Source organism: Maniola hyperantus, chromosome Z (genome assembly GCF_902806685.2).
Source record: "Maniola hyperantus chromosome Z, iAphHyp1.2, whole genome shotgun sequence".
Taxonomy (NCBI): domain Eukaryota; kingdom Metazoa; phylum Arthropoda; class Insecta; order Lepidoptera; family Nymphalidae; genus Maniola; species Maniola hyperantus.
This window is the reverse complement of record NC_048564.1, coordinates 15,254,579-15,273,804: the sequence shown is the minus strand read 5'-3', so window position 1 is coordinate 15,273,804 and position 19,226 is coordinate 15,254,579. Positions and strand designations below refer to the sequence as shown.

The 19,226-nt window shown below is 41.2% G+C and overlaps 1 pseudogene; it reads left to right on the top strand.

Annotated features, from left to right (window-relative positions):
• The first annotated feature begins 17,486 nt into the window (after positions 1-17,486).
• The window catches only part of LOC117995271 (titin-like), a 113,709-nt pseudogene continuing 111,969 nt past the window's right edge, over positions 17,487-19,226 (top strand).

Sequence of the window (19,226 nt, the reverse complement as noted above, 5' to 3'; positions counted from 1 at the left end):
GGCCCTTCTTACTCGCTTCTCCATACAAACGTATATAATAATATTACGCCTGCTACTTATTTTATTCTTTGTTGTTCTAAAAATTTACGACCTCCCTGGCGCAGTGGTGAGCGCTGCGGTCTTAATAGTGGGAGGTCCCGGGTTCGATTCCTGGCAGGGGTTTGGAATTTTATAATTTCTGGTCTGGTCTGGTGGGAGGCTTTGGCTTTGGCCGTGGCTAGTTACCATCCTACCGGCAAAGCCGTGCCGCCAAGCGAGTTATCGTTCCGGTACGATGCCGTGTAGAAACCAAAGGGGTTTAATAAAAACTGCCATACCCCTTCCAGGTTAGCCCGCTATCATCTTAGACTGACAAAAAAAATTCAGTACCACCAATAGGTATTATTAATTTCGCAGCGCAGCGTTTCCGCTTGGAGCGCCGGCTGTAGCTAAGCGAACGTATGGACAAAATTGAGCTTTAAAACTAGTGCAGTTAAGGTCCATTTTTCTTCAGCGCTACAGTATTCCAACGCTCGAACACTATCAACGTTAGTGAGATGTAAAATCTTGTACTAAGCCTACAGTTCGACGATCTGTGATATTGGGAGACTAGCATTCAACCTTGTTATTAATTACTAGATGATGCCCGGAACTTCTTCCGCGGTGATTTTGATTTTTTCAAATCCCGTAGGGTCTCTTTGATTTTCCGGGACCAATCAAACTTATCACCGGGAGTTATCAAAAGCATCATAAGTTAGGTAACTCATTGTATCTATAGTACGCGACAGGTCGAGATGGCAATCGGGGAGGGAAGGCCCCGCGCTAACTCGGTGCGGGCGAGCGCGGGTGACGTGCGGGTGTGTAGGGCGTCTCCTCGCCTCATATCCCGATTGCCATCTCAACCTGTCGCGGACTATAGATAGTCTAGTAGCTGTTAAGACATCCACCTCCTATTTGGGAGGTCCGGAGTTCGATCCCGGGCACGCACCTATCTAACATTTCGGAGTTATGTTATGTGCGTTTTAAGCAATGAAATGTTTTTTTTTAAAGAATATTAGCCACGTTAAATGACTAATATTCCCCTTTCCTCTTCAACTAAGCGTCAAGCTTGTGCTAGGAGTAGGTACGACAATAGTGCAACGGGCGGGGTTTGAACCGTCGACCTTTCGGTTTTCAGTCCACTCCTCTACCCGTTGAGCTATTGAGGCTTTCAAGTTAAGTTATCACTAAACTTGCTGCAATGGTAAAGGTGAACATCTTGAAGAAATCTGTATGCCTCAGAACTCTCCATAATGTTCTCAAAGGTAAGTATATAAAGTCTGCCAATCCGCATTTGACCAGCGTGGCGGACTGTGACCTAAAGTTTGAGCTATAATCTCTTCTCAAAATGAGAAGGGTTTAGGTTCTTAATATCTAAAGGTGATGGGTTGATTTCGATGATGTTGTTATTTTTTATCTAAAAAATATATATAAAAGGAAAAGCTGACTGACTGACTGACTGATCTATCAACGCACAGCTCAAACCACTGTACGGATCGGGCATGCTGATAGCTATTAAGTATTATGACGTAGGCATCCGCTAAGAAAGGATTTTGGAAAATTCAACCCCTAAGGGGGTGAAATAGGGGTTTGAAGTGTGTGTAGTCCACGCGGACGAAGTCGCGGGCATAAGCTAGAAACTTATAGATATCTGGCTTTGTTATTATTATCTCACCAACGCGACGATACGTTTATTATTCGAGTGCGAAAAAAAATATGTTAGGTACTTCAAAACTATAAATACCAACGCCATCTAGTAGGTGCGTGGTCTAGTAATGGTTTGTTTCTGAACAAGTTTTCTGTATAGCTTTCTAATAGACTATCTTGCGAATTAGTCCGTACAATAATATGAAGATGGCATTAGTAGACATTTGTAGTAAAAAGCTGTGATAGCCTAGTGGTTAGGACGTCCGCCTCCTAATCGGAGGTCGGAGGTTCGATCCGGGGCACGCATCTCTAACTTTTCATATCACTTGCTTTAACGGTGAAGGAAAACGCGAGGAAACCTGCATGCCTGAGAATTCTCCATGATGTTCTCGAAGGTGTGTGAAGTCTGCCAATCCGCACTTGGCCAGCGTGATAGACTATGGCCAAAACCCTTCTCACTCTGAGAAAAGACCCGTGCTCTATAGTCTGCGATGGGTCGTTCGTGATGATGATGATGACGATTTAAGAAATGCTGGGTGGTCACTTAGCCCTTTTGCAATACAATGATGTAATGGTGATAATTTGATTACATAAACATAAATCTACGCGGGTCCCAACGCGCCCATATCTGTGAAGAGCCACACACTTAGCTGGGTATTTTTTTTTAATTAAAGTTATCACCACTTTACAAAATCACTTATAGGTACTTATTAGAACCATCAAAGCTGTTTCGCAACTCATTCCCAAGCTTTCTTATCATTCAAAATAATCCTTTACAAATGTAACCCGATGCGGGTGTGTGGAACGTTCCCTCCCCAATTGCCATTTCCACCTGTTGAGTACTATAATTTACATTCCCTCTCTATATTATTACTATAAAATCATTTACTTCACTCCCTACGAGAGATATTTAAGGAAATAGGTATTCTTACAGTAGCTTCCCAATATATTTACAATAATATAATTTTTGTACGACAAAACATTCACAGTTACAAAAAAATCAGTGATTTCCATGATAGGCAAACTAGAAACAAAAATAAGCTAGCTACTCCTGCGCTCCGCCTCTGGAAGGTGGGAAAGTCATTTGTGGGAATGAGTGTAATATTTTATAATAAAATTCCACAAGCAATTTTAGACTTGCCTTTACACAAGTTTAAAAAATGTGTTAAAAGTATGCTCCTAAAAAAAGCATATTATACAGTCGCAGACTATGTAAACGATAAAAAAGCTTGGATTTGACTCACTCCAGCAATGCACGGGGCTGCAATGGCTTGTATAGTACGGTATAATAACATTGTAAATTGAAAAATTAAAAAGAGCAACCGCCGAGTTTCTTGCTGGTTCTTCTCGGTAGGAACGGCATTCCAAACCAGTGGTAAATTAAAACTACCTGACTATTCATAAGCACTTGTAAAAAGTTTACATGAATAAAAAACATTCTATTCTATTCTATTCACTCTGAATTCAAATAACGCCCTCGAGGAATAAAAGATCACTTTGGTCCCTTGTAATGTAACACAACTTTCTTTCTTTCTATATTATGCCACTTGCCGCCAGTCCTTGGCACGCTCCAGCGCGCCGAGTCGCAGCTAATAATAGTCGCCGAGTAATGTTTTGTTTATTGGTTATTATTCGCATGTTTAATTCAAAATAACGCCCTCGAGGAATAAGAGATCACTTTGGCCCCTTGTAGTGTAACACAACTATTACCTTCTTTCTTTCTATATTATGCCACTTGCCGCCAGTAACATGAACTAACTCCACCCTTGGCACGTTCCAGCGCGCCGAGTCGCAGCTAATAATAGTCACCGAGTAATATTTTGTTTATTGGTTAATATTCGCATGTTTAATTTAAAATAACGCCCTCGAGGAATAAGAGATCACTTTGGCCCCTTGTAGTGTAACACAACTATTACCTTCTTTCTTTCTATATTATGCCACTTGCCGCCAGTAACATGACCTAACTCCACCCTTGGCACGTTCCAGCGCGCCGAGTCGCAGCTAATAATAGTCACCGAGTAATATTTTGTTTATTGGTTAATATTCGCATGTTTAATTCAAAATAACGCCCTCGAGGAATAAGAGATCACTTTGGCCCCTTGTAGTGTAACACAACTATTACCTTCTTTCTTTCTATATTATGCCACTTGCCGCCAGTAACATGACCTAACTCCACCCTTGGCACGTTCCAGCGCGCCGAGTCGCAGCTAATAATAGTCACCGAGTAATATTTTGTTTATTGGTTAATATTCGCATGTTTAATTCAAAATAACGCCCTCGAGGAATAAGAGATCACTTTGGCCCCTTGTAGTGTAACACAACTATTACCTTCTTTCTTTCTATATTATGCCACTTGCCGCCAGTAACATGACCTAACTCCACCCTTGGCACGTTCCAGCGCGCCGAGTCGCAGCTAATAATAGTCACCGAGTAATATTTTGTTTATTGGTTAATATTCGCATGTTTAATTCAAAATAACGCCCTCGAGGAATAAGAGATCACTTTGGCCCCTTGTAGTGTAACACAACTATTACCTTCTTTCTTTCTATATTATGCCACTTGCCGCCAGTAACATGACCTAACTCCACCCTTGGCACGTTCCAGCGCGCCGAGTCGCAGCTAATAATAGTCACCGAGTAATATTTTGTTTATTGGTTAATATTCGCATGTTTAATTCAAAATAACGCCCTCGAGGAATAAGAGATCACTTTGGCCCCTTGTAGTGTAACACAACTATTACCTTCTTTCTTTCTATATTATGCCACTTGCCGCCAGTAACATGACCTAACTCCACCCTTGGCACGTTCCAGCGCGCCGAGTCGCAGCTAATAATAGTCACCGAGTAATATTTTGTTTATTGGTTAATATTCGCATGTTTAATTTAAAATAACGCCCTCGAGGAATAAGAGATCACTTTGGCCCCTTGTAGTGTAACACAACTATTACCTTCTTTCTTTCTATATTATGCCACTTGCCGCCAGTAACATGACCTAACTCCACCCTTGGCACGTTCCAGCGCGCCGAGTCGCAGCTAATAATAGTCACCGAGTAATATTTTGTTTATTGGTTAATATTCGCATGTTTAATTCAAAATAACGCCCTCGAGGAATAAGAGATCACTTTGGCCCCTTGTAGTGTAACACAACTATTACCTTCTTTCTTTCTATATTATGCCACTTGCCGCCAGTAACATGACCTAACTCCACCCTTGGCACGTTCCAGCGCGCCGAGTCGCAGCTAATAATAGTCACCGAGTAATATTTTGTTTATTGGTTAATATTCGCATGTTTAATGCCGTGCCATAAATTATAGCACTAATGGCATGTTTATGCAGATAATTATTAGAGAAACTGCAACTGGCTGTCACGTCGATCATGCGGCTAACTCCAAATATGATACAATACAAAATAGCACACTCTAGCTTCGTACATACGTAAACGTATCATTTTAGATACTTATTTCAGTAATATCTCAGAAATGACATGACAACACTCTTCACAATCATTAATTACTATGAATTTTCACCCAGCAACTGAACCAAAGACATCTTCCTATATTAAGTACTAGATGATGTACTTCGTCCGCGTGGATTTAGTTTTATGAAAATCCCATGGGATCTCTTTAATTTTCCGGGATAAAAAGTAGCCTATGTCCTTTCCCGGGATATAAGCTAACTCTGTACCAAATTTCATCAAAATCGGTTGAACGGTTGGGCCGTGAAAAGCTAGCAGACAGACAGACAGACACACTTTCGCATTTATAGTATTAGTATGGATATGGATACGTACTAGCTTATTCCCGCGACATCGTCCCCGTGGACTGCACAAATTTTAAACCCCTATTTTACCCTCTTAGGGGCTGAATTTACAAAAATGCTTTCTTTGCGGATACGTCACAGCTCTCTGCATGCCTTTCAGCCCGATCCGTCATAAATATCTGAGTAGATAAATACAGTCAGTCAGCTTTTCCTTTTATATATTTAACCGACTATAGCTAAAAAGATGCGAAGCGGAAGTAGCAATGGGCAGGACACATTTCGACGAAGTTGCGAGCATAATCTAATTAAATGAAATAAATACCTGAATAAAATAAAATAAACATTTTGCAACGTGGCGCAATCTTCCCTACGCAAGCCAATAATTTATAACATTCAAAGTTTTGTGAAAAACATGTTATTCTTATTCTCAATAGATTTAGTTTTGGAGCACCGCGCCGCAGCAAACAACGCAAATTGTCTTGAACACGTGCCAAGTGAGCGCGGCACTAGTCCAATTGTGAAGATGTGGAGATTCTGATCCGCGAGAAGATACGCTCCAGCAGCTGTTCCCAAATCATGATCAACCCATCACCAGCTCACTACAGAGCACGGGTCTCCTCTCAGAGTGAGAAGAGTTTTGGCAGACAACATTATGGAGAACTCTCAGGCATGCAGGTTTCATCACGATGTTTTCCTTCACCGTTAAATAAAAAAAAAAAAAAAAAAAAAAAAAAAAAAAAAGATTCCGACGAATTGAGAACCTCCTCCTTTTTTGAAGTCGGTTAAAAAGATTTTTATATAAGCCTGTGAAGATGATACTGCTAGGGGCGAAATTTGAATGCCATAAGTCTACTATTTGTCGTATTAGTTTACAAATTGCGAAAAACCAAATAACATTTGAATTTCGCGGGCATACCTTGTCTTTTACCTTAACACATATTGGATACGTGCGCCGGCGATGGGTTGAGCTGATGGTAATGATAACCCTGGACAACTCGGAGAAGCCCTGTATCAGCGTCCACCCATCAGTACCCTCAGTACCCTTATAATAAATGTGAAAGTGTGTTTGTTTGGTTTCTCCTTTAATCACGTCGCAACGGTGCAACGGATTGACGTGATTTTTTGCATGGGTATAGATAAAGACCTGGAGAGTGACATAGGCTTTTTATCCCGAAAAATCAGAGTTCCTACGGGATTTCTCAAAAACCTAATTCCACGCGGACGAAGTCGCAGGCATCAGCTCTTCCTCTTCCTGCGTCGCTCCCTAAATTTTAAGGATCGTGGCTCCCCTTAGATCCAATCTTTGCTACGATGTTTTTCCATTTCCATCTGTTTCTTGCCGCGTGGATTGCATCGCAGATAGGTGTGTCGATCGCTTCTTTTATTTGGTCTAACCAACGTCTTGGGCTACGTCCACGGGGACTCTTTCCTTCGGTCTGCAGTGACCATGAGTTTTTCAATATTGCTGGCGTCCTTTCTTCCTATGTGACCGAAGTACTCGAGGGTCCACCGCAGACATATGTTAGATAGCCTCATTTTTAGTAAGGCATCAGCTAGTAATGCAATAAAAGCGCGTGGTATGTAACATAATCCATGCTCACAGAGGACCACACTTATTATTAGCTATTTTCGTTCCTCGAGCGCATCGCGAGGAATTTTTCATTGCCTCCGAAAATAAGGTCATTCGGACGCATTATATTATTTTTGTAGAGACCGTTGATATACATAACTAGCAAAGATTCTCTCTATATCACTAGTGATAAGGTCGCCCTTTGTTTTTTAAGTGTATCCTGTATTCTTACTATCTGTAATTCTAGTAACAATAAAGTTGTTTTAAATTAAAGATTTGTCTGTTGAAAGAATAAGTCTTCTGGATGTCTTGTCATCCCTTCTCAATAATCATCATCATCATCATTATCAAGCGATAGACGTGCACTGCTGGACAAAGGTAGGGACTTGCAGTCGCCACGGTCTTGCGCCGTCTGAGTCCAGCGGCTCCCTGCGACTCGTCTGATGTCCACTTCATTCCATTGAAATTCCAGCACCTTGAGCGAGCGAGAAGTAGTAATATTGCTTTCGTATAGTGTTGACCTTGTCCCGCTCGGATGACTTCTCTCAGACCGCAGACCTACCGCCACACACAAATCGTGTGCGGACAGACCGGTGTTTCGGTAGTAGAAGGTAATTAAATCAGTTCGCTTGTATGGAGATGGTATGGAGTGTCGAGGGTGTGCTAGGAGTGTCTTGGACTTTGAAATCAATGGTGGAGATGTAAAATGAACGAGCTGACGTCACTACCCCAGTTTAGTGTTATTTTTACATAACCAATTACACTACAGTCATGTTTGTGTGCGGTTTTCTCGGGATTTCATGAAAAACATACCAAATCGTTTTATTACCGACTTTTCACTTTACTTTACTTTTCTTATGACGTAAGTTGGCAAGTGCTTTTATTGTATTGTATCAGCCACGGAAGTGGGAATCAGCTTAGCGATGTCAGTATTTAAATCGTCTAAAATACATAAAACTAGCTTGCTGAATGCTGACATCAAGATATCAGCAAGACGAAAAGACACCTAGAAACTTCCTAAAAAGACCATTAAATCAAAGTCAAATCATTCATTCAAAGTATAGTACGCGATAGGATGAGATGCATCGATCATGAGATGGAAGATTGGGTCAGAGGCGGGGGGACGCCAAGCACACCCGCACGTAACCCGCTCTATCCCGCACCGGGTGTCCCTATTTCAACCTGTCGCGTATTATAGGTACGCTACGCGGCCGAAAGTAAATACATCGACCTTTAGAAGGAGATAGCAGATTTGTAGAGCGTCGTCCCTGTCGTTGAGACCGACAAAACGTCATATAGGTATGAGTGACAACGCGCTACAAAACACGCACAACAGCCGGAAACGTTTAAGTGCGGAAACCAGCCCAGAGAGAGAAGAACGCTCTGCAAAGCCGAAATGTCATTCTAAAGGCCGATGAACATTACTTTCGGCCGCGTCCTGTACTTGACTTGCACACTTTTTGATTGTCAGTTGTTGAATTTGTAAGATGATAATATAGTGGCGATAATTTTATTAATCATGTAAACTTAAACCTAAAGCTACGAGGGTTTCAATACGCGCCGGTCTGAGAAGAGTCCACAACAAACTCAGTCGGGTGTAATATGACATTCTTACTGATAATCGAAACTATTTAATATTAACACACTTGTACCTACCTAATATTACTAAATTATTAACAAAGAAGAAACTAATTGACATTATAACAATTAATTAGTGCTTTCAATAAATACAAATAATTTCTATTATTATATATTACTATATAATTACCTGATAAAATCTATTATAAAATAATGTAACACGTAGTTTGCATGTAATAAGTAATTGTATAATAATTATATATTATTTAGCATGTATGTATTGTTAGTGTACCTAACTTTGCAATGCCCTAACGGGGCTTCATGTAACCATGAAAGCAAATGAATAAATAAATCATAAATCATAAATCATTTTAAATTCCTAAATCATCCCTCAGCTCCGAAAGCTCAGAGTCTCTCAGCGGGCGATGGAGAGAGCTATACTTGGAGTTTCTCTACGTGATCAAATAAGAAATGAGGAGATTCGTAGGAGAACTATAGTAACCGACATACTTAGCTCAACGGGTTGCGAAGCTGAAGTGGCACTGGGCGGGGCACATAGTTCGTAAAACCGATAGACGTTGGGGTTCCAAGGTGTTGGAATGGCAACCTCGCACCGGAAGACGCAATGTCAGAAGACCTAGGTGGACGGACGACATCAGACGAGTCGCAGGGAGCCAATGGATTCAGGCGGCGCAACAGCGTGGCGTGTGGAAGTGCCTACAAGAGATCTAGGTATGTCCAGCAGTGGATGTCTATCGGTTGATGATGATGATGATGATGCAATCATCCCTGCCGATCGAACCTGGGGTCTTCAATTTACAAGAATACAATGCTCACCACTATGCTAGTGAGGTCATCAATAAATATACAGAAAATAAACTGAGCGGAATAATTAAAATAAATTATAACTAACGACTACTAAAGTCGACTAATGAAAGATCCATTGTTATCGCAATGGGAATAATGGCGTCAACGGCGAGCCATACAATGTTGTCCTTCAATTATATTTCACCAACTTCTTTCTAAGTAATTACTTCCTACCGTATTATTATTACCGTTCGTATTATTAATTACTACTAACTGTAAGAGTTCCTTGTTTACTACGGAACCCTACACTGCGCGTGGCCCGCCACGCACTTGGTCGGTTTTTATATATGGAGATTATTTAATTAGAATGGACATTGACTGACTGACTGTATGACTGATCTGTCAACGCACAGCTTAAACTACTAGACAAATCGGGCTGAAATTTGGCATGTAGATTGTAGACAGCTATTATGACGTAGGCATCCGCTAAGAAAGGATTTTTGAAAATTCAACCAGAAGGTGAAATAGGGGTTTGAAATTCGTGTAGTCCACGCGGACAAAGTCGCGAGCGTAAGCTAGTAATATTTAAATTACTTCGAAAGAACATTTTTCATGACCTCCCTGGCGCAGTGATAAGCACTGCGGTGTTATTAGTGGGAGGTCCCGGGTTCGATTCCTAGCAAGGGTTTGGAATTTTATAATTTCTTTTTGGTCTGGTCTGGTGGGAGGCTTCGGCCGTGGCTAATAAACACCCTACCAGCAAAGCCGTGCCGCGGCTTAGCGTTTCAGTACGATGCCGTGCCGTGTAGAAACCAAAGGGGCATGGGCTTAATAAAACTGCCATACCCATAAATTCACGGTTTTCAGATTTTTCCCTTAATGTCTGTTATAAGACCTACCTACTTGCCAAATTTCATGATTCTAGGTCAACTTGAAGTACCCTGTATAAGTTTCTTGACAGACCGACAGACAGACAGACAACAAAGTGATCCTATAAAGGTTCCGATTTTCCTTTTGAGGTACGGAACCCTAAAAATTACCTACAACCCTTTGTGTGACATATTTTTGCTTTCGCTATGCGAATAGCTTGTATGTAGGTGAGTAATCTTCTTTATTGGCTCGCGTACCTGTGAAGATTAATTATTTGATTGGGCTGCGTGCCGCGCGCGCTATGGCGTGCGTTTATTAGGCGTCGAAAAGTTACCGCTCATTAACTCAAGTGTTAAGTACTTTTTTATTCCATCACAAGTTAGCCCTTGACTGTGATCTCACCGTGGTAAGTGATGATGTGTTCTAAGGTGGAAGCCTTGGACGATCTAACCTAATATGGCAGTTTTAGACGTGACAATTGACAAATAGATTAAATGTGCATAAATTTTGAGAACGCGCGTTCTCAATGTTTATGTATTATATCATCATCATCATCATCAACCGATAGACGTCCACTGCTGGACATTGGTCTCTTGTAGGGAATTCCACACACCACGGTCTTGCGCCGCCTGAATCCAGCGGCTCCCTGCGACTCATCTGATGTCGTCCGTCCACGTAGTGTAGTGTCTTCCAACGCTGCGTCTTCCGGTGCGAGGTCGCCATTCCAGCACCTTGAGACCCCAACGTCTATCGGTTGTACGAACTATGTGCCCTGCCCATTGCCACTTCAGCTTCGCAATCCGTTGAGCTATGTCGGTTACTCTAGTTCTTCTACGGTTCTAGTTCTCATTTTTGATTTGTTCACGTAGAGAAACTCCAAGAATACTCTCTCCATCGTCCGCTGAGTGACTCTGAACTTTCTTATGAGGCCCATAGTTAGCGACCATGTCTCGGATCCATATGTCATCACTGGCAACACGTACCTACTGTTCGAAGACTTTGGTCTTCAAGCACTGAAAATTTTTGAATTTATCGCAGTAATAATATGTACCTATAAATTGCATGAAACCAAAACAAATAGGTACAAGTAAGTATATCGCATGCAACGCTAAAGTTAACGGATGTAGAGCACGACTGCCAGCGCTCGGCTGTAGGTGGACGATATTTTGGGCGAAAAACAGAAAAACAGGCATCGCCCACGGCCTCTGAAGCTAGGGTTACCAGACGAGAGGCATTTCCCGGCCATGTCCGGATTTATGATATAAAGTAATCAGAACGCTAGCAAAAACTTAGCGTTATTATTATACTACCTAAACACAATCCAATACTAATAATCATTTGCCTCATTAATAGAAAATAAAATAAATATTCTTTTATTTGGGACCCGCAAACACACTAGGTTTAAAGACTTTATTTTCTCAAAAAAGAACAAAAGTTCACTTACATGAGAACAATATTGAATATAAGTATAAAAGAGAACCTTTACCCGTTGAGCTATTGAGGCTCAACGGGTAAAGGTTCTTAAAGGAGTGGACTGTAAACCGAAAGGTCGACGGTTCAAACCCCGCCCGTTGCACTATTGTCGTAACTACTCCTAGCACAAGCTTGACGCTTAGTTGGAGAGGAAAGGGGAATATTAGTCACTTAACATGGCTAATATTCTTTAAAAATAAAGATACCTAGCTTTAACATCATCTAAGGTACGGCGTCTTTATACAATAATAAATAATAATTGATTAAAAGCATATTATATTCTAAGTTCTAAGACTAAAGTGTTTGACAATTTTTTTTTAATTTTTCTTTAATTTTTAGAAAAGATATTTTCTGAAATATGTCTTTCGGCAAGTTTCACACTCCCTCAAACTGTATACTTTCACTACACAGGGACCATTACAGATCACCACTACTAATTAGTTTTTTAAATTGATTTTGTCCGGGAATCTCAAACCATTCGTATGGTGAGCACATCTGAAGCCGCTGCGATGCGTCGGGCTGACTACACAGGTCGGTATTCGTGAGTAACAGACATTCGGCAACTCTTGCGCAATACCTACAGGTGATTTATTTTGGGCAATTCGGGCGATTGTAGTCGCTACACCTGTCGTATCTAGGGCGGTTTTTCTGGCGCTAATTCCTTTTCAAAAAGTGGATAAATGGGACTCGAATTATTATTTGACATCGACTCACGTATGACGATATTATTTTTGGCCGCGATCTCGAATATCGCGTTGGGCGGTACAGTACACACTCATAATTACATGCCCACTCCCACATGCAATAGGGTGGTTTGTTCTTAAGGAAAACAATACCCAAATTAATAACTCAACGGGATTCCACTGAGCTGTTAAATCCTCAAATAACTGTACAGGTATTGCCGCCATTGCCTTAAAAACTCATACTCATGTAGCTCGCCCCTGTTTTCCCTCGAGTGAAATTATTGAAAATCAGTGAGGGGTATAGAATTTCCAAAAATTCTGAAACACATCTTTCTTTACCCAATCAAAAACCCAAATACCCATTTTCATCGATATACTTGTAACGTAAAAGAAGTCGCCTCCAATCTACTCCGCAGGTCATTGAAATTTGATGCGCGGTTGGTAACTCGGCGTGGTTAGAATTGGTTTGAATGTTTCGTATCATATCGTATGTATACATGGAGTTTTATAAATAAGTCGTACCTAACGAGCTGTTGCACCTGGGCTCGCCCACTCCGCTGGAGCAAAAATACCCTCCACAGCTCCAGTTTCATTCCGATCCAATCGGCAAAATCCATACACATTCCTGGGGCTAGCGCCGAATTTATTTATCAACTAGCTGACCCGGCGAACTTCGTACCGCCTAACAGTCGATTCTTTAATTTTTTTTTAATTTCTCTCTCCGTAAGAACCATCCTCGTACTTCAAGGAATATTATAAAAAAAGAATTAGCGAAATCGGTTTAGCTGTCCTCGAGATTTGCGATCAGCAACACATTCAACGATTCATTTTTATATATAGAGACTAACTGCTGATCCGCCCCGGCTTCGCTCGGGGGGAGTTTAGAAAATTAAGGGGGAGGTTGAATTAAATTTATCTCTCCGTAAGAACCATCCTCATACTTCAAGGAATATTATAAAAAAAGAATTAGCGAAATCGGTTCAGCTGTTCTCGAGATTTGCGATCAGCAACACATTTAGTGATTTCATTTTTATATTATAGAATAAAGATAAAGTAGTTCCAACTATCTCTGAACTTTCTTATGAGGCATATAGAGTGATCCATATGGCACTACCTGATTCAAAATTTTCTTATGAGGCCTATTGGCAATACGCACTGTTCGAAGACTTTGGTTTTTAAGTAGTTACTGAGGAGTTTTAGAACAAGATATTTTGAAGCTTCCCAATCCACCTAGTGGGGGGTCTTCCATCGCTGCGCATTCCGGTACGAGGCTGCATTCTAGAATCTTGGGACCCAAACCAACATCGAACATTTTTGTTCCAACCAACCAATTTTTTTTTCTCATCCGGATCTCCTCATTTCTGATTTGATCACGTAGAGAAACTCCAAACATAGCTTTCTTCATTATCCAAGGATATCGTCACCAAGCTTCAATAATAGCCTACGAGGGCGGATTATAAGTATGTAAGATCATTCCTTAACATTGAAATGTGTCATGAATCCCCTTGATTCATCGCAATCCCTGATGTTATTCACCCACGACTACAAGAGATCGATGCAGTCACCCTGTGACGCATTTTGCGAGCTATTTTGGGGACCGCGAAGAAATCAACAATATTTACAAAGACAGTTCTTAGTACTTACTTTCTATTCGATTACGGCAAAGCCAAATGAGGATTGCAATTTTTTTGCAATATTATCCAGATTGATAATACTTACCTATCAACAAAAAATTCAATATGGCGGCTGCATGGTGCCATTTTTGAAAGGAATAAATAAAAAAAAGATAGAAAACAATATTTTGCTACGAAAAAGACGCTCAAGTTCGGAGATTCCGCGTCAGTTTTTCTAAGAGTTTCATATTATTAGATATATAGTATATAGTAGCACGTTTGAATAATAAGTTTAGATTTGAAATTAATGATTTTTGGATTTAAGTAACTTAATGGACTTAAGGACACAAGACTTCGTGATGAACTAGATTGCCTATTGAAGGCCCTAATACCATAGATACGTTTGATATAAACATCATTCTGAGACGAGACCCACACTCAGTAGTGGGCCAGCGATGAGTTGATCATGATGATGATGATTGTTTTGCCGCGACTTGCCCCGAGAGTCCAGACTCGAGACTTGGCTGGCACCCAGCTTCGAGCGCGATATTGCGCCTGGCATGAGGGAGGTATTCTATGTATAGTTTAATAATTGTCGTAAAAATGTCAACATTCATGACTGAGGTTGAGCCAACGTGAAAAGTGGAGTGGAGTATTTAGCTCAAATATTTTGTATCTAACCATTCTCTAGCTATGCGCTATGGAGAGGGCTATGTTGGGAGTTTTCCTGAGGGATAAAGTGAGGAGGTCCGCAGGAGAACCGAGGTCACTGACATAGTCCAAACTATTAACAAGCTGAAGTGGCAGTGGGCAAGACATGCCTGTCGTAGGCGATGGCCGTTGGAGCCGAAAAGTCCTTGAGTGGAGATCGCGTTTAAGCAAGCGTAGTGTGGGACGCCCTCCCGGCATGATGGACCGACGATATAAAGAGGCCGGGTGTGGTGGCGCTCTTTAGGGAAGGCCTATGTCCAACAGTGGACATCCAAAGGCTGATGATGATGATGAACCATTTTCAGTGAATAAATTTTTATTTTAGAATTTTTTTCATATTTTGACTGAAATCCTTGACCACCTTTGATGTAGTTGGCTCCATTGGCGAATATTCGACGAACATTCGTTTGCCGAATATTTTATGCCGAACAACCGTTTATAATAAAATCTCGCAAACTATTTTGGACTTACCTTTGCACAAGTTTAAAAAATCTATTAAAAATATGCTCCTGAAAAAAGCATATTACACAATTGAAGATTATCTAAATTATAATAGAGCGTGGATTTGACCTGCAGCTCGTTCCAGCAACGCACAAGACTGCAAATACTGTTTTATACATGGCATAATCTTGTACCTATGTCAAATATTTGAAAAGAGCAACCACCGAGTATCTTGCTGGTTCTTCTCGGTAGGAATGGCACTCCGAACCAGTGGTAGATGCATCCGACTATTCGAAAGTACTTGTAAAGGTTTATTTGAATAAAAAAGATTTTTTTTTATTTTTTATTTGCGAGCTTTCACCAAACTCGTACAAACTCGAAACATTCGAGCAGCGGAGCCATTCCGTAAGGATCATCATGATCCATCGCCGGCTCACTACTGAGCACGGCTTTCCTCTCAGAGTGAGAAGGGTTTTGGCCATAGTCTACCACGCTGGCCATGTGCGGATTTGTAGACTTCATTCACCTTTGAGAACATTATGGAAAACTCTTAGGCATGCTGTAGGGCGATTGTCTAAAACCTGCATCAATCATTATTACAATCTCAATTGTTCTGATTGGCTGAATTTGTGCAATTCTTGTTGCAACAGTGCATTGTGGCCAATAGTGAGCGAGCATTAACCAATCAGAGATAATTGCGATCGTGACATTGTAGCTGTCAAACAACCGTGGTAGGGCCACTGGTTTCCTTATGTTTTCCTTCACCGTTAAAGCAAGTGATAGTTAATTACTAGTGATATGATACCCATCATCCAACTCCATCATCCCTCGATTATGTAATATATGTTAAAAAAAAATCAGTCAGTCACTCGATATCAACATATAAATCCACCTAGCACGTTTCGAACTAGTTATTAGTAACTTAATTAGACAATCAAACTAGAAACGTTGTCTGTTTACCTACTAATTAATCGCAGAAATATCTATCACTTTATTAAACATTTTTTTAAAAACTATCCTTACTCCTAGGTTAACTTTACTATAGTTTGAGATTTATTCAATTACCGTTGCACCTTGAAAAATTTTTTTTTTGTGTTTTCACTATTTCGGAAAGTTTTAGCTACTTTTTGTATCATTTTACTTATATGATTAATAACTATTGTTCCATGTCAATTGTGTGAATGTGCATATAGTGGTTGCTTTCAAATGATTTTACATAGAACGTCATGTAATTTAACCTTATGTAATTTAAGATCATTTTTGTAAAAATCGCCAGCGAACCATGTTAATAAAAATAAAAATAAATACCCCACTTGATATAGTTATCTTAGAAAAATGAAAATACTAATTATTAACAATTTAATTTTTGTGTGTGATCTAACCCTAAATTCACGGTTTTCAGATTTTTCCCCAAATGTCAGCTATAAGATCTACCTACCCATTGATTTATTAGTTAATAAATCAATGTACCTACCTGCCAAATTTCATGATCAACGGGAACTACCCTGTAGGTTTCTTGACAGACAGACGGACAGACAGACAGACAGACTACAAAGTGATCCTATAAGGGTTCCGTTTTTCCTTTTGAGGTACGGAACCCTAAAAATCAACAAGTTCCCGTGGGATTTATGAAAAACATATATCCATGCGGACGGAATTGCGGGCATCATCATGCATATGCATCATCAGTACCCTTATTATAAATGCAAAAGTGTGTTCGTTTATTTGTTTGTTGGTTTGTCCTTCAATCACGTCGCAACAGTGCAACGGATTGCCGTGATTTTTTGCATGGGTATAGTATAGATAAAGCCCGGAGAGTGACATAGGCTACTTTTTATCCTGTAAAATCAAAAAGTTCCCACGTGATTTCAAACCTAATTTCACGTATCCGCTAGTAATATTATAAATTTGAAAGTGTTTCTGTACATGCCCCGACCTACTTAAAATTACTATATTTTGAATTGAACTAAATGTTTCGCTCCGTGATACCTACTATATATATATATTTTTTTTTATTTTTTTTCGTTTATTAGACAATTTATTTAATAGGAAGATACAAAAAACAAAAATACCAAACTTATTCTAGAACATAAAAATTTTGAATTAAATTGTCTGTGACTACATCCAAAGCCGTGGGTTCGTTGTTCCAGCAGGGTTTCCAAGGATGCAGGGTGCAGCGGTGGGTGCGGGTGCGCGGGAGTCGGCCGCTCGGCGGAGGGCGCAGGAGGCTCGTGGGAGCGCGCTCTCAAAATAGCCGCCGTATTTCGAGAGCGGCGCGCCCCGCCCCGCAGCCCCTCTCGCCGCACGCCGAGCTGCGCGCGCGCGCTCCGCACTATCCGCTAACTATTCGCAATCGACCGACGTCTTGGTTGTCGGAGCTGGTAATGATTGACTTCTGCTAAATGAACCCGTGGACTAGTACCGTACTAAGTTTATCGCAGTGGCGTGTGATCGCGGTCCGGACTGAGAGCGGGCAGTGAGTTCGGTGGCAGTGTGTGAGGCATGGAGCGGCAGTCGCGCTGGGCGGAGCAGCGCTCGGAGCGGCGCGAGCAGGTGGTGCAGCAGCGCAGCGAGCAGCACTTCACGCAGACGCTCACGCAGCAAGGTCAGCTCCTGTTCCTTTGCCCGGCGACTTGCGCGTGTAGAGTTTCACGCGCGCGGGCGCGAGGCAGTGCGGCTATTCTGGGGCACGTGGGCGGCGCCGCCCGGCTCGGGAATGCGCGCAAGCTCTTCTATTTTTCACACTATTTTTATTACATTTCGAGGAATGATCTCACTGTCTCCGCTCTATTTCTGTACCTGCCCTGAGAGCGAATTGCATCACCGATGGAGGTCGAGGGTTCGCGCGCAGGGCTCACTCGGACCCCGATGTGAGCTTTAAGCGACATGTAAATGTCGAGGGGTCCGGCGCGCGAGCCCTAGTCTCTCGTTAAGGTTGCAGCGGCGAGCGAATTCATGCATTCAAACTTGTTTACTTTTAAGGCACAAACTCTGCCCTTATATGGGCTACGACAAATGCGCATGTTCCCATTCGAGGGTTAATTTTTCTTAATATGAAACATTGACGAGCGAAACGAGGTCGAAGGCCGATCGACCTCTCTTACTGCCGTACTCAGAGTCGCTTAATCGTTACTTAAGTTTAGTTAAAACGAGACAGAGCTATATCTCTCACATAAATCAGCTGTCTTGTTTTAACTCAATCTTAAGTAACGATTAGCGACTCTGAGTACGGCAGTCAGTCACTTATGCTTACCACTTACCTCATGTTCATATTCGGTAGACGATGAAGTAACACAATAACATGTACTACCTATGTAGGTATATAGTACGCGACAGGTCCAGATGAAATTTGATTGGGATACCCCGCACACCCGTACAGCCCCCGCGCTTACCTGGTGCGGGATAGCGCAGGTGCAGTGCGGGGCGATTGCCATCTTGACCTGTGGCGGACTACTACTTTCGAATCTTTTAATCCATACTTCCCATATTTCCATCCATACTTCCATACTAATATTAAAAATGCGAAAGTGGGTCTGTTCGCCTGTCTACTCGTATCTGTCTGTCTACTAGCTTTTCACAGCCCAACAGTTCAACCGATTTTAATGTTCACAGTACAGAGGTAGCTTGCGTCCCGGAAAAGTTGAAATAAAGAAATTAACAAAAAAAACTTAAATTACATCTTTGATTTGAGCCTCGATAGCTCAACGGTTAAAGGAGCGGACTGAAAACCGAAAGGTCGCCGGTTCAAATCCCACCCGTTGCACTATTTTCGTACCTACTCATAGCAAAAGCTTTACGCTTAATTGGAGGGGAAAGGGGAATATTAGTCAGCAATTAACTTGGCTAATATTCTTGAAAAAAAAATCTTACTAACACATCTGCGTATTGCAGATTACCTACCTACTTTGCAAACACTTTGCTCTTCAATATGATTTATAGCGTAATAACTTCAGTAACTAATAATATTATGGAACTTTCATTTACTGTTTTCAAGTTTCAACTGTAATAAGTGCACGTACCTACTTTCTCTCCCCTACATTCGTTAATTTCTACTGATG